Here is a 14,265-nt window from a genome sequence, read left to right as displayed (position 1 = left end):
AACTATGATAAAAACGCCACACATGTGGCGCATCCTTACACAAAGGGCTGCGGGTGAATGGAACAAGTTACCCGGACATGTTGTTACACCGGTTTCCTTTACGGCTGTGGTGGCGCTACTGGGTCAAGCGGCGTGGTTAACGGCCTATAGAACCTCGCACAGACCAGTCGCTTTTAACTTTAAAAGCCAAGCAGTTTTAAAATAAGGTTTTTTAACACTCCCAAACAGAAAACTACGCAAAGTAGGATCTTTCAGCGAATTAACATCCTAACAAAAGAAGTAACGTTTACCGTAAGTGGATCATAACACATCTTGACCACGCTTAAATTATATTAACCTTTGCTTGTTGATTTCAGACGTTTTGAGCTCGTTGACCCAGTTAACGTGTTGGCTCGTCGCAGTTTATTTTTTGAAGGTTCGGGGTCTGCACGGAGTGGGAAAATACCATTAGTGAAAGAACTCAACACCGCAAATTACCAAAAAATTGAAAAACGGTGGGGATTTTTATTATAGACACGTTTAAAGGGCCATGCAAAAATAATGTTTTATATAATACCGACCTCTTCTCTCAGGCGATCTGATAATATGCCCCGCACCCTCTGGTATGACGTGAACATCTGCATGTGTCTCCACAAGGTTTTGCGGTGGTATTGTAAACCCCAAACGAGGTTTTTTAAATGTGTAGAGACTTGTCCCTTCGCCCGCGTCTGCGGAATAGACACATACGAGTTTTGGTGTGGAGTATATACCCCTGTGTCTTTAAGACTCACATGGTTGTAAAGCGTTATTCAAAACATTGTCGTAATTACTCACCAGTGTTGTGCTGCGCCGTAACTGGTCTTTTTACAGCTGTGGTTTTCGGAGCTAATGGAAATGAATGGATACACACAGTCACGACCACATTACGGAACAACTCCCTGGTAATTCCATTATAATAATTCAATATTGCCTAGTATACAAATATTATACAACGTTTTGTAACTATAGCTAACATGAGACATGCACCGTGACGTTGTAATTGTCTCACAATAAGCCAGATATACATACCGCTGAAATTCGTGGAGTCCTCGTCTTCGTCTATCAAGTCGAACAGTGTTAAGTCTGTAAATAGACTATCTTTAGACTGTTGTAATTGATCGGCGTGATCCATTCTGACGAGTTAGGCGATAACGTGAGACTGTAAGAATTGGAATCCAGCCAAAACTTCGCCTGTTAAACCGCTGGTACTTATACTCAAACCGATAAACATTCTCTTCTAAGAAACACACATGGCCCCCCATAAAACCATTAATCTTAGGTGTCGTTGGGGGTGCACGTACTGGTCTGTAGAAATTATTTTAAGAAACATTTTAGAAAACGTTTTAGACCGTTACAATGTTAAAATCTATATTATTTTAAGGCATACAACGGTGTCTAAATTTCATAGCTGTTAAAACGTGGCGAAAATGTGCCACGGTGTCTTTGTTTGATTCACCAACAGACCGCTAAGAATATTATCAAGCAAAATGTTTTTTATTAACGCTATAAGAAAATGTATCTGTTCTTTATAGGGACGTGTTCACAAACCAAGCTTGACGTTTTGAGGTTTTATTTTTTCGCGATGCGATGTTAAGAACATTTTTGCGTGAAATACATGTGGTGCTTGTAAATTAGAAAACTTTACATGAATATAAAATGTTTATAAACATTCACGCTGAGGTCAATTTTAGACCCCCCACTCCACTCTGCATTCCAGAGCTTTTAAGTACCGTGACCCCTCCACCACCTCACGTCTCCAAAATATCTCTAATACGTGATTTTAAAACTTTAAGATCAACCCGTTAAAGTATAAAGAACAACACCCCATCATGTGTTGCCTGTTAATACCTTAAAGACTTTTACGCTTGCGGTGTGTGGAAATTTATTTCAAACTTTCGAAAAAAGCTGTTGCGAATGTGTTATCAAAAATAAGCTGTGTCTTATTACATTATTTTAAAAACTTTAAAATAATGTAATAATGTGTTTAAAATGTATTTTCTGGGCAAATACATCATGTGTGTTTGCGTTGTGTGTTAATACTTTTAAAGTTTAAAACTTATAAACTGATAAGTGAATACTTTTCGCTCTCGATAAAACAATGGCGGGGGGGGGGTCGTTCTAAAGCAACACAGCCAATTGAAAAATGTCTTGTGTTATGTAGGCGTGGTTACACTATTGGCGCATATTCTTAAACGCTCCGGCCTGACAGGGTCGCAGCGCGTCCCTGGTGCTGTCAGACACCGCCCCTTGTTGGGAGCTGTGAAGATGGCTTCTTTGTGTGGAGAAACATCGGGGTCCGCTGCTCTACAAAGTGTAGAGGTAGGCGGCTAAAATATTTTTTCTGATCGTAGAATTCTTGTATCGGCGCTTAGCGTATGTCATTTTAATACTTGGTCTTCTTTTTTGCAAAACCCGACCCCGCCCTCTGCGACGTGTGACAGCGGCGGGCGTGTGAGTTCAGATGGGGTACCAGATATTGAAGAACTGCCGGGTGTTAGCGATGATACCTTGCTACAAATGATAAATATTAACGAAAAACCTTAGCTCAAAAGTGCGTTAAATGCTCGATATTTTAGGTACAAAGCATGTCTATTTTGTTAAGCCTTCATTTACTTTTTCCTTTAATATAATAAAGAGGATGTGGATGGGTCAATCTTCAGACTACCGGCACAACTGAATGTTTCATGTCTATGCTTGTGTGTTCGGCCAAATATTAATAAAGCTGATGCCCAACCAGGTTTAGTTAACGATGTCCCTAATGAGCCCAATGTTATGGCCCAGATTGTGAAAGCAGTAGTTTATTGCATCTTCAAACACTGTTTAAAGGGGATCCTGGTTGATGACTGCCCGGCCTGTTTGATTGACCATCCCGGGCAGCGGGGTCACACATGCCTGTCTGTCGGCTACACAGATGGGTTTGAAGATGTGACGTTTGCCGCTTTACAAATTTATAAGTCTCTCAGTTTAGCCCGAATATTATCGGCTGTTCTGTACACCGCCAGGTGTCTGGGTTCGTACACCATTTCAAATGACACTGAGCGGGGCATAAAACAGTTGCTGAAAAACATAATTGAGGATCGCTCCCCATACGAGCATGTACACACCATACTTGAACAGCTGGATGAAAAATTAGTAGACGTGACTTTTGATGCGTTGCAAAAGAAACACCATTCTTATTTTTACAGATGCAAAAAAAAAGATCTATGTAAAATGTGAATACAGCTTTCACTCTGTTTTACAGACCCGGGTGTGCCATCGTCCGAAGAATGAAGAATTTCGAATGTATACGTCTGAATTCTTCCTAAGAGTGCTTTACACACTTCTCTACAAAGCTTGATATGCAAAACAAAGAGTCGAATGCTAATGTCCTTAAATTTGTTAAAGAGATAGATGTGTATGTCAAGAACTTGAGTGAAATTATTGCAGATCTGATGTTTTCAGATCAGAAACGGAAGCCTGGGGGGTTCTACAGTGTGTATTCCAAAATACAGCGTGTTTTGCACAGAACCTGTGGTAACACCATCCCGCTGATTACGCAGGCAAATTTTTTTGCACTGTTAGATCGGATCGCCCAGTGTTGTTCGCATGGCTTTAGACATGGGGAGCGGAAGGGGGTTATGAATGCTTTTACAGATGCCTCAAAGTTTCTCAGCAATGTTGGGGTGGTGGTTACGTGTACCGAACTAATTTTCCACACCAACATTTAATTGTTGAATGCAAACAGGAGCCGGTAACGCGTGTGTGCTGCGTTGTTTCAGTGTTTGAAACACCCACTGTTGAAATAAAGCGGTTCACATTTCACATACTTGCAAACTGGAGTCTGTAACTTGTGTAAAAAGTGATGCTACGCTGTTTCTGTGTTTGAAAACCCACTGTTGAAATAAAGCGGTTCACACTTCACATACTTGCAAACTGGAGTCTGTAACTTGTGTAAAAAGTGATGCTGCACTGTTTTCTGTGTTTGAAAACCCACTGTTGAAATAAAGCGGTTCACATTTCACATACTTGCAAACTGGAGTCTGTAACTTGTGTAAAAAGTGATGCTGCGCCGTTTCTGTGTTTGAAAACCCAGTGTTGAAATAAAGCGGTTCACATTTCACATGGTGTTTGTCCTGCGAGTTCTTTCCATGAGACTTTACGCAGTCTGTGTGTGTGTGTGCGCTTACAACTCTGATGCTTTTGAGACACGGCTTGTGCAGCGTATAAGCATCCCGGGATCTCGTGGCCCTCACCAGACTCCCCGCGCCGCCGTAACTACCCGATTCCCTAGGGTTATAATAGAGTGCACTCAACCCCGCTGCAGACATGGTCCCCTTCCAAACCACACTTTCACACACCTAAAGCGAGGGATGCGCCGCCTTGGGGCTTTGGGACCCTGAGGCTCTGGACCGACCGGCCAGGGGGGAAGGCGAGAGTTCCGACCCTTAACGACACACCATTGGGTACTGAGGGGGCGGGACATGCACACATAACAACACGCCATTGGCTGGCAAGGGGGCGGGACATCCAACCACCGCTGACTCCCATTGGCTGGAAAAGGGGGCATTGTACCTGTCAAGTTTGATGAAAGGTGTCGCTTTATACTACTTACGTCTTTGGTGGGGATGGTGTTGTCTACGCAGAAGTTAATGTAGACAGTGACACAGTCCACCATGCTGTCTATGTCGTCCCCATGTCGTTCGCACAGCACATCCCAGTCGGTGGCCTCCAAAGCACCACGTAGATCCTCCATAGCCTCCTGAGACCATCTCCTCACAGTCCTCATGGTCGCAGGTTGGCGCTGGACAATGTTGGCGTGTATAGTGGTGTAAGCAAGACAAGGTTGTGATCTGATCTGCCAAGGGGGGGAAGGGCTGTGGAACTATATGCATCCTTAGCATTGACATATAACAAGTCCAGTGTTTTGTTTTCTCTGGTCGGGCACTTAACAAACTGGTGGAAAGTAGGCAAAGTGGTGGTAATAGATACGTGGTTTAAGTCCCCTGAAATAGCTATAAAAGCGCTAGGGTGCTTTGTTTGTAGCCTGGCTGTGACTGTGTTTATGACGTCACACGCTACCTCTGCATTTGCCGTAGGTGGAATGTAAACAACAACAAAGATGGCGCATGTAAACTCCTGCGGCAGATAGTATGGACGCAGTCCTATGGCTACCAGTTCGATGTCCAGGTTACAGACGTGCTCCTTAAATATGTCCAGGATTACACCATCTGTTGTTGACAAGCACCGCGAGCCCCCCTCCTTTCCTCTTACTGCTTTCAGTGTTTCTGTCCGCCCGCACCGTCTGAAAGCCGTCGATGGTAACGTTCGAGTCTGGAATAAGTTCCTGCAGCCACGTCTCGGTGAAACACATGATACTGCATTCACGATACTCCCTCTGGCTCCTCACCAATGCTCCCAGTTCGTCCATCTTGTTCGCTAAGGACCTCACATTTCCCAAGATGATCGAAGGAAGGTAGGGTTTAAATCTCCTTCTCTTCACCTTTCGCATTGCACCAGCCCTACAGCCTCAGCTTCTCCTCCTCAGCTCCTCCGGCACCGATGGCTTCTCTCCAGTGAGTAGAGCCAGACGCGCTAGCGCGATCAGCTGGTCCCGCGTGTAGACAATGCCTCTGTAGCTATCGGCATTGCAACCCGATAGAAACAGAGGTCCGAGTATCAGAAAAAACAAGAAAAAGTATCTCAGCTTCCTAGTATCCACCATGTTGTGATCGCAAATCTAGTTGCCGGCAAAGGTATGAAGAAAAAACACTAACACACTAGCATTAACTAACTGAAAGAAACAAAAAGACAACAAAAAGACACATAGCTGCTGTAGCAGGCTGCCACTAACACGGCGCCATCTAGGTGTTCATAGAATGAAGTCATTCAAAGGTTGTGGGTTTGAGTCCCACCAGAATAACATGTCATTTTGATTCAGCCTTTTGAAATCCTCTAGAGATTGGTGTTGATTAAGTAAAATAGAGGACTTCTTCTGAGTTGACAGTCAAAAATGAATCAGCAGCCACAAGGGAGAAATTAGCACTGGACCTAGCCAGTGATCACATTATTCCTATCCTGTAGTCCTTGCACTGGCTTCCTGTCAAGTTGACTTCAAAACCCTCATGCTCACCTATAAGGCTCTCCATGGCTTGGCACCTCAGTACCTGTCTGAGCTGTTATTGCCCTACTCCCCAACGTCCCAACCTTCACTCTTCTAATTATGGTCTCCTATCTGTGCCCCAAGCTCGTCTACACTCTACGGGTGACAGGGCCATCTCCACTTATTCCCCCAAACTCTGGAACTATATCCCCAAGGATATCAGAGAGTCACCTTCTCTAAACTCCTTCAACTGTATTTACAGTTGAAGGTTACTTCTACTGTATTTAGTACCACCATCTACCTCTAACTGTGTATCCTCATCCTGCTTATCTTGTGTATTTTTTATTTTATTGTTGTCATTCTGCAAAGTGCTTTGAGAAGCCACCTTTAAAGGCACTATATAAAGTAAAGTTTATCATTATTTTTAATAATAAACAGTGCATTTAACACTGAGCACACATAGTCCTTCTTTGAAAAGGATTGCAGGGGTAGGGAACAAGCTTTTCACATGTGTTGTTGAAGACTGTATCCTGGCTTTGTTGCAGGAAATATCTGAATGCCATCATCAGAGCAAGGAGAGGATTAGGGTTTTAGGAAAGTCTTTTTGACGCCTGAAACTGTGTGGTTCCTGGTTTCAATAGCTGGCACTCTACACCTAAACAACAGAGAACACCGTTGACATGGCTGAACTGCCTAGCGGACATTTTGTCGCGTTCTTCTGACCTGTATTTAATGCAATTCTCTAAAAATGTGGCACGTTATATGTGTGCTACCTTAATGGAGGGTGAGCGCACTCATAAGGATCATAGATTTGATGACAAGCATCTAAAAATGAGCATGAGAAAATGACATCACGCTCTAAGGTTGAATGGCACGAGTTATCCTGTTCCCTCCACAGAAAATGTGTGTTTTAAAGGAGGTGTCATGTTATTTTTTGCCAGACAATTTTGTGCCGTAAGAACAGCGTGGTTGTTTAATTTATTGGTCTGAAATTGGTTTAAACTGCAGGGAAATATCAACAAAAAAAACAAGTGCTTCTTAACACAGAGATACTGTAGTTGGAGATATTTGGCAGCAGTGGGATTCCAACCCACGCCCCCAAAGAGAATGAAGCTTTAATCCAGCTCTTTAGAGCGCTCGGCTGCATTAGCCTCGACTGCCTCATACCTCACACTGGCTCAGAGAAAACTGGGTGGCTTGTAAAGGCTGGTAGGAGAGGAAAGGAATAAATGCTATAAAGGAAAGAGCACTATCAGTAGGGTGCATCACGAGGTATGCAGGGTATGCAGGGCTACAGGTTGATTTCACAATGCCACATTTAATTAAATAAAGGAGAAACCGCATGGAAAACAATATGTTTTAATAAATCATCTTCTGGATTTATATTTCGGTCTTTCACCTTTGAATGCATAGCTTGGCCTTAAATCTTTACTCGATTACAGGCAGCCCAAACAGTTCTTAAGGCAGAAATCGAAGCCTGTTAGCCTTTCTGCTAATAATGTGTAAGTGTTCACCAAGGATTTCCCTGCAGATCATGTGCCCCCAAACCAGTTTCTCCATTTTCCTCTTCCTGTCATTGTCAGTGAGCACAACAAGATGGGAAGAATGCAAGACAGGGAAAAGGTACTAACTGTCAGGAGTGGGATTTGAACCCACGCCTCTATTCAGAGACCAGAACACCCCACCAATGGAAAGACAGGAGTCCTTGAGTCTGGCGCCTTAGACCACTCGGCCATCGTGACGAGCTGCGTAAGTTAGTCTGTTAAAAGCACCAGTAGTTCACAAAAGTGAGAAATGCTTTGCTGGAGAAGCGCCACGTTGCCTGTTGTTGCCTAAACGGATCGCGGAAATCAAATATTCGGATCGATTCAGAGTGTGCTTTACAACCTTTGTGTAATATTTTAAATTGTTTTTAAAAAAGTGTGTACCGTGTACTATGTTTAGGACTAGTTAGTGTGGTAGAATATGGAGATCATCTCCAGCTCTGAGATCAACCGCAACAAGACATCGTGTTGAACAAAGTCAGAGCCCAGCTGAACGTGTGCTCAGTGTGGTGTTCAGGACTCAGGAGTATTGTTGTGGTTCTAATTTGGACGAACTGCAGGGGCTCTGAATCAGAACATTTCAATTTATCTGTTCAGTAAGTTAAAATGCAGGACACGTTAAAATAGGATTATTACTTTATCTCTGTCCCGTTTGTATATAACTGAATGTACCTTACATTTTTAAGGACACATATCTACTAATGCGATACTCATTGCAAATAGTCCCAAAACAAGCACGTCCGGCAGCTGCGGGGTTGAAGGTGAACATGTATCATATTCTAATGGCTTCTATTTCCATTGATGAATGAGACAGATTCACAAGGAGATCCTTCACACGATTAAGCGAACACATTGCCTTTTCTGTCTGATGTAGAGGCTACATTTGTGTCAGCAGTGCTATACAGGTAAGTCGAATACACTTTCAGGGGCTGCATCTGTAACGCTAAGAGGATTGTTAGAGCACAGTTACATTCATCCACCCAATTTATTCTTTGATCATCGAAGTGGATTTTTTTTACTTTCGCACACGATTACATTCGCCCACACAACATATAATCCCTGAATGTCAAATGGCTCAATAACCCCATTTTCCCCTGGTAACCACCAGTGTACAGTCCCGTACCATTCAAAAATAAAACAGATATACTCAATTGATATATTCAATAAACAAATATAAAAAGATATTGTGAAGAAGAGAACTCTTATTCTTCATATAGATCCAGGTTTACACAATTAACTTAATGCATACTCAAAGTACCTGAAGTCTTGCTCTGCTGTTTTAAATATACATCCAAAGCATTTAGTTGTGTTAACTACCAAATTATTTGAACTAATTTAACGTCATATTCAGGAAATTCAGAGAAAGTCTTCAGACTTGTCGTGGCTGTTGAAGAAGCCATCTGTTGAATCTCACCCGGGATTTCTTGAGAGATCGTTCAGCGAGTGAGTCCTCCTTCTGCACTCCGCACTGAGCTGAAAGCTGCACGAACTCCTCACTGCATGTCATGTACTGTTGCAAGTGCGCGCGTCTAGATGTGGAGCACAGCGACAAGAACACCTTGAACTTTTTCCATAAGTGAAGGAAAATTCAAAAGAGCATGAAAAGTATGGATCGTATGAAATATCCATGGTACAACTTGAGAAAAAACTGAAGGACTAAACAATGACTTTTGATGATTACAAGAGATTCAAGAAACACAACCATCCACACACGGGCTTGGATCCTGAACGCTTAAGTTAAGAGACAAAGTGAAGGATACGAACTGTAAACTCTCTTCACGTCTTACAGTTTGTGAAATAAAACAATTTCTTACTTTCTTAATAATTTCTTACTGCTGATAGACGATTTATTGCATTTTAACAAAATCACAATTACAAACATTTTGGGTTAAACTGTTATTCACATACTTAACAGAGAGAAATGTTAGTGTTTTCAGGTGTGTGACCCCATTTCTCAAAAAATAAAAAACAAAAGTTATATGAATTGAATTGTTCTACTTTTTAGGCTTGTATAGTCTTCTTAATATTTCGGTTAAATCTTTTCTTCTGTAGTTATTTCAGTTGATATTAATATTAGTCCTGATTTACAATTTTTGTACATGGTTCATCTTAAATAATTTTGTAATTAGTTTCAGTTCAAATCACACCCAGGAGCTACCAAAACTGGTAATGTTCACATAATGTGTAATACAATAGCAGCATTTTGGGTGGAAAACAAAGAGTATTTCCTGGGATGAATCCTAACACTTCATAGGCGGCGTTCTAGGACTTCTCGCTTCAGATTAAGCGGTCAATACATCATAGATTTCTACTCAATCAGTATCAGCAGTGTTATCGCTACCAAACGCTAAATATAGACCCTAACAATACTTTGTAGAATTTTCGTAAGAAAATCCAGAATTCTACTGAAGCAATCAAATTTATACTTTTCTTTTCGATTGAGAAGAGAATCATTATGAAACTCAAAACATGCCTGTCTTTTCCTTTTTTCGATGACAAATGGATTATTGAGGTGTAAAGATGGGTTCAAAACCAAAATCATCTGCTATTGCTGCTGTTTCTTTGATAGTTTCTTCAAATCCTTCAACTGATCATCGATATCGAGGAATAATATTATACAAATTGTGGTTTTCTGTTAATTGCCAATTTTATTGTAATTACATCTTCGTTTACAGATGTCTTGCATGTATCACTAGGTGCGGAGTGGAGTCCTGCCTGGAGCCATGTCGCAGGCGGCGGCTCCCCATGCTCTGTCTGTGCATCGTGTCCACTCGGGGGCTTTTCCACGATCTGTGTGAGGAGGGACAGGTGTGTCCAGTAGCTTGTCGAGCGGAAGCCTGGGGCGGCGGAGAGCTGTGATCGTGCAGACCTTGAGGTGTCACCTCTTTGTCTGCTTTCCCGCCCCCCCTCCGCCCAAGCTCTGGTCCAAAGTGGCCCGGCAACCCCTCACACCTGCACGTGTCACAACCTAAGGTGTGGTCATGAGACACCCGTGGGGTGTTGTTCTGTTCTTGCTAATTGTTTCCTGCCCGTCGCAGGCAGGAGTCCATGCGAGGAAGTTGCGCTGGACAGAGCTCAGAGGGCGCAGCTGGGTGGCTTTCCTTCTGAGTGACGTTCCCGCAACACTCTCCCGCTCCTCCTGGTGTGCTCATGCCGCAACACAGGAAGGCTGGAGCAGGTGGCTGTGGGCTGCGCGCGCAGCCGAAAAAAGGTCAGTTGGGACAGCGTTAGACTGAAGATTATGAGGTCCCTGGTTCGATCCCAATGTATTTCCGGTGCCTTCAAGCACTCTTGCGCCAAACGCACATTCCTTCTGTACGCGGAGCCGATCATTTGCAATTGGGCTGTGCCGACAGAGCAAGACGAGCTTTGTCGGCTCAAAAGCAGCGCAGGACCTGCAAGAACAACAGAAAGATTAGCATCCAGCGGGGGCCTCTTTGTGAGCCCAAGATCTCATCAAGAATCGGCTCCAGCAACAGGGCTGGGCGCATTGTTCCATACTCCGACCACTCTCGGTGTAAACAGGTCCTTCCTGGTCTCTGCTTGAAATGCACTTTCCTGCGTTTGCTTTGGTGTAACTGGCTTCCCCTGCATGGGCGAATGTGAAGAAGATCCTTAGTAAGTCATTGAAGAAAACCGAGAAGAGGTCGGAGTGGCCTCTGTCGTTCATCAACGATCCAGTCAGGCAGTACTCCTCTGTAAAGCGCCGTTCGTTCACATCGATTGGCTTTTTTTTGCCTTCATTCGCGCAAGTAGTAAAAGCAGACGCCCCTATTCTGCCATGACCCGGATTCGAACCGGGGTTGTTGCGGCCACAACGCAAAGTACTGACCACTATACGATCACGGCGAGTTACTGATACACACATGGCAGGGCGGAAAAGGCTGTGCTCTCTTCGTGTGACCTAATTCGGAAAAGTCCTGACGTTGCATTTCAACTGAGCCCCAGTATACATCGACCCTTCGACACTCTGAGTGACAACTCTCTTGCGTGTTTTCTCATATTTATGTAGTTTGCTTGCATGATGCCCGGAACAGTGGGGTTGTGTGCTCCCATATGGTCTAGCGGTTAGGATTCCTGGTTTTCACCCAGGTGGCCCGGGTTCGACTCCCGGTAGGGGAACGTGTCAGTTTTGCCTCCTGCTTTCCAAAAGTTTAGCACCGTGTACGAAGGAGCCGCATTAAAACCACTCGAACGTGCAAAACGCGCGAGAAGAGGGGGCGCTTGTTTCCAACCGAAGACTTCTCGCGTGTGAGACGAGCTGATCATCGCTGCAGGAGGTGGGAGGGTTACTCTGGTAGACAGGGCTGACCTCCGGCAATAGGATTTATACTCTCAAAGATGATATTTGCACTTTCTGGAGAGGCGATTTTCTCCACTTCAGTGGCCCGATTTCGTCGATTGCGTGGAGAGGGCTGTAGAATGTGGCGCCGCCTTTCCTGCTCCGTCCATGACAGGCGTGCTGGTCTCTGCAGAGAGAGCACGGTCCTTTAGCGCACTCCAATAAAGGCACTGGAAGCAGCTGAATCGCATTGGCGAAGCTCAGCACTGCTGGGCAGGGATTGCCACCGTTTCCGTAGTGTAGTGGTTATCACGTTCGCCTCTGTAGCGGCGAGGCTTATTAATAAGGCAGAATTAAGTGTTTCTGAGCTTTCCCAAATTAGGCCTCATCTCTATGTTCATCTCTGTGGTGCAGCCACAGAGAAACTATTCATGCAGGCTGATTTAAGGTTTCCTTTGATAAGGTTTCCTAGGACAGCTCCCAAAGGGGGATGCACTTAGCTAAGCCTGGCTATCATGATCAATGGTCATCCATTGGCGCCTATCTGTCTAGGGAGTGCCAGATGGACATCTGGACTGCATTCCTAGGTGTCAGGAGTAAGTGACTCATATCTCACCTTGATCAACCAATCAGGGACTGGTAGGGCCGAATAACCCACGTGGGACTCTGATGCCCATGGAACTTTCAGCCAATCAACGAGCTGAAGTTCCTCCAGGTAAAAACAGGCAACACAGAGAGCCTGAGAGATTCAGGAGATTCAGTGGAGACTTCTGTTGACTTTTCTAAAGGGAATTCAAAGGAGAATTCCAGGGCAGGACAGTCCAGGAGCAGAAGGCTCCCAAGGGCAGGACATTCTCGCAGCGCGCCTCCTGACCATCCTGAGACTCAGCCCGGACAACCACCGAACGGCCAGTGTGTCCGAGTGCCAGAACTTTCCTTTGTTCTAAGAGTCTAGAGCGGAGGTTGCCAGAGAGTAACCAGAGGATCCACCCGAGGTTAGCATCAGCAGCAGGCCTCGTGAACAGGTCGGAACTGTGGAAAGCTGAATCACTATTCAGAACTAGCTCTTCATCAGGAACGAACCGGTCCTCTTCCTGACTTGCTGGGACCCACAGTCATCTTTTCTCCTGTGCACAAACTTTGCTAGTTAAAGCCAACACTAACTAGCCGGTCAGTGAGCATAAGCAGCGCACCGTCGCAAGCTGCACAGCACAGCCTGGCACACAGCCAGAGAGCGCGGATTGGACAGCAACAGCCTGCAACTCTTTCTTTGAGCCCGCAGGAGATCTGAATCCCCAGAGATTGGATGAGTATTCAACTTCAATGCATTACAGCTCGAGAATTCAATTGCTATCCCAACCAGTTGATATCAATTTAATTCCTAAGAGTTATGTACTTGTTTTGAGTATCTAATGTAGAAGTTATAAGCAAGTTCATTTATGAAACGGTCTTAATGAATGATATACTGAACGTATGTCCTCTTGATATATGTAACTCTTCGTAACTGATTGAATATATACCTTTTGTATTCTGATAACCCTCTCGATAAGATCTGTTAGGTTTATATGCATATTCTATGTATTAATAAATGTATCCTCATGTATTAGTACCTGTGTGTGTGCGTTGTTTGAGTTATGTCGCATGGTTGGATTCTAAAGCCATCAAAAGAATTAACTTTGTGATTTACTGCTACAATTAATAATTGTCACAGTAAATGCCCAAACCCTACAGAACTGGTGCCTTCAGAGAGCCACTACATTTACATTTTGGCTATGGCAACGTTACATATTTGGCGTCCCTGGGTGGGCGTGGCAAGACTGAAATGAGTCAACCAAGCGGAATAATTCAATATAAAACGCCGCGGGTTTCATACACGACAATACAGTGTGCTGAAAGCTGAAAGGAAAAAAGTTCCCCTTGCTCTTTAAGCAGTGCTTGATTGTTTTGTGATCTTTTGCAATCTACCGGGTTGATTGCATACTTGATCTTGTGGTTTTCTGTGGTAAAACTGTGATTTCGTACTTAAAAGTAATACTCTTTAAGTTTAACGATGGTTTCTAAAAGGTCTGAATTCGAGTCGCTATTAAGCACTCTCTCTAGCAGCGACAGGTCTGACCACGATCTCCGTCATATCTCCGTCAGCGGAGAAGCTAGGAGAATAAATCTCCATTCTCTGAGAGAGCTAGCGAAGGACATAGAGAGATTTGACCCTGCAGTGTTAGAGAATAATATCGAGAGTTATATTCAAGACCTCAGGTATAACCTGCAGTTCCTGCCAAATGCCACAGAACAGGAGAAAGTGTTTCTGGTCAGGAAAACTAGCAGCAGAGCTGTACATGAGT

General features: G+C 44.0%; 1 non-coding gene across 1 annotated transcript; it reads right to left on the bottom strand.

Annotated features, from left to right (window-relative positions):
- Positions 1–7,728: 7,728 nt before the first annotated feature.
- Positions 7,729–7,839, bottom strand: trnal-caa (transfer RNA leucine (anticodon CAA)). The gene is made up of 2 exons: positions 7,802–7,839; positions 7,729–7,774 (listed from the first exon to the last, which is right to left on the bottom strand). It is a non-coding gene; the product is annotated as a tRNA-Leu (tRNA).
- Positions 7,840–14,265: the final 6,426 nt, after the last annotated feature.

Source organism: Atractosteus spatula, chromosome 10 (genome assembly GCF_055471065.1).
Source record: "Atractosteus spatula isolate fAtrSpa1 chromosome 10, fAtrSpa1.hap1, whole genome shotgun sequence".
NCBI classification, from domain to species: Eukaryota; Metazoa; Chordata; class Actinopteri; order Semionotiformes; family Lepisosteidae; genus Atractosteus; species Atractosteus spatula.
The sequence above is the reverse complement of the archived record's forward strand: the minus strand, read 5'-3'. Positions and strand labels throughout refer to the sequence as shown.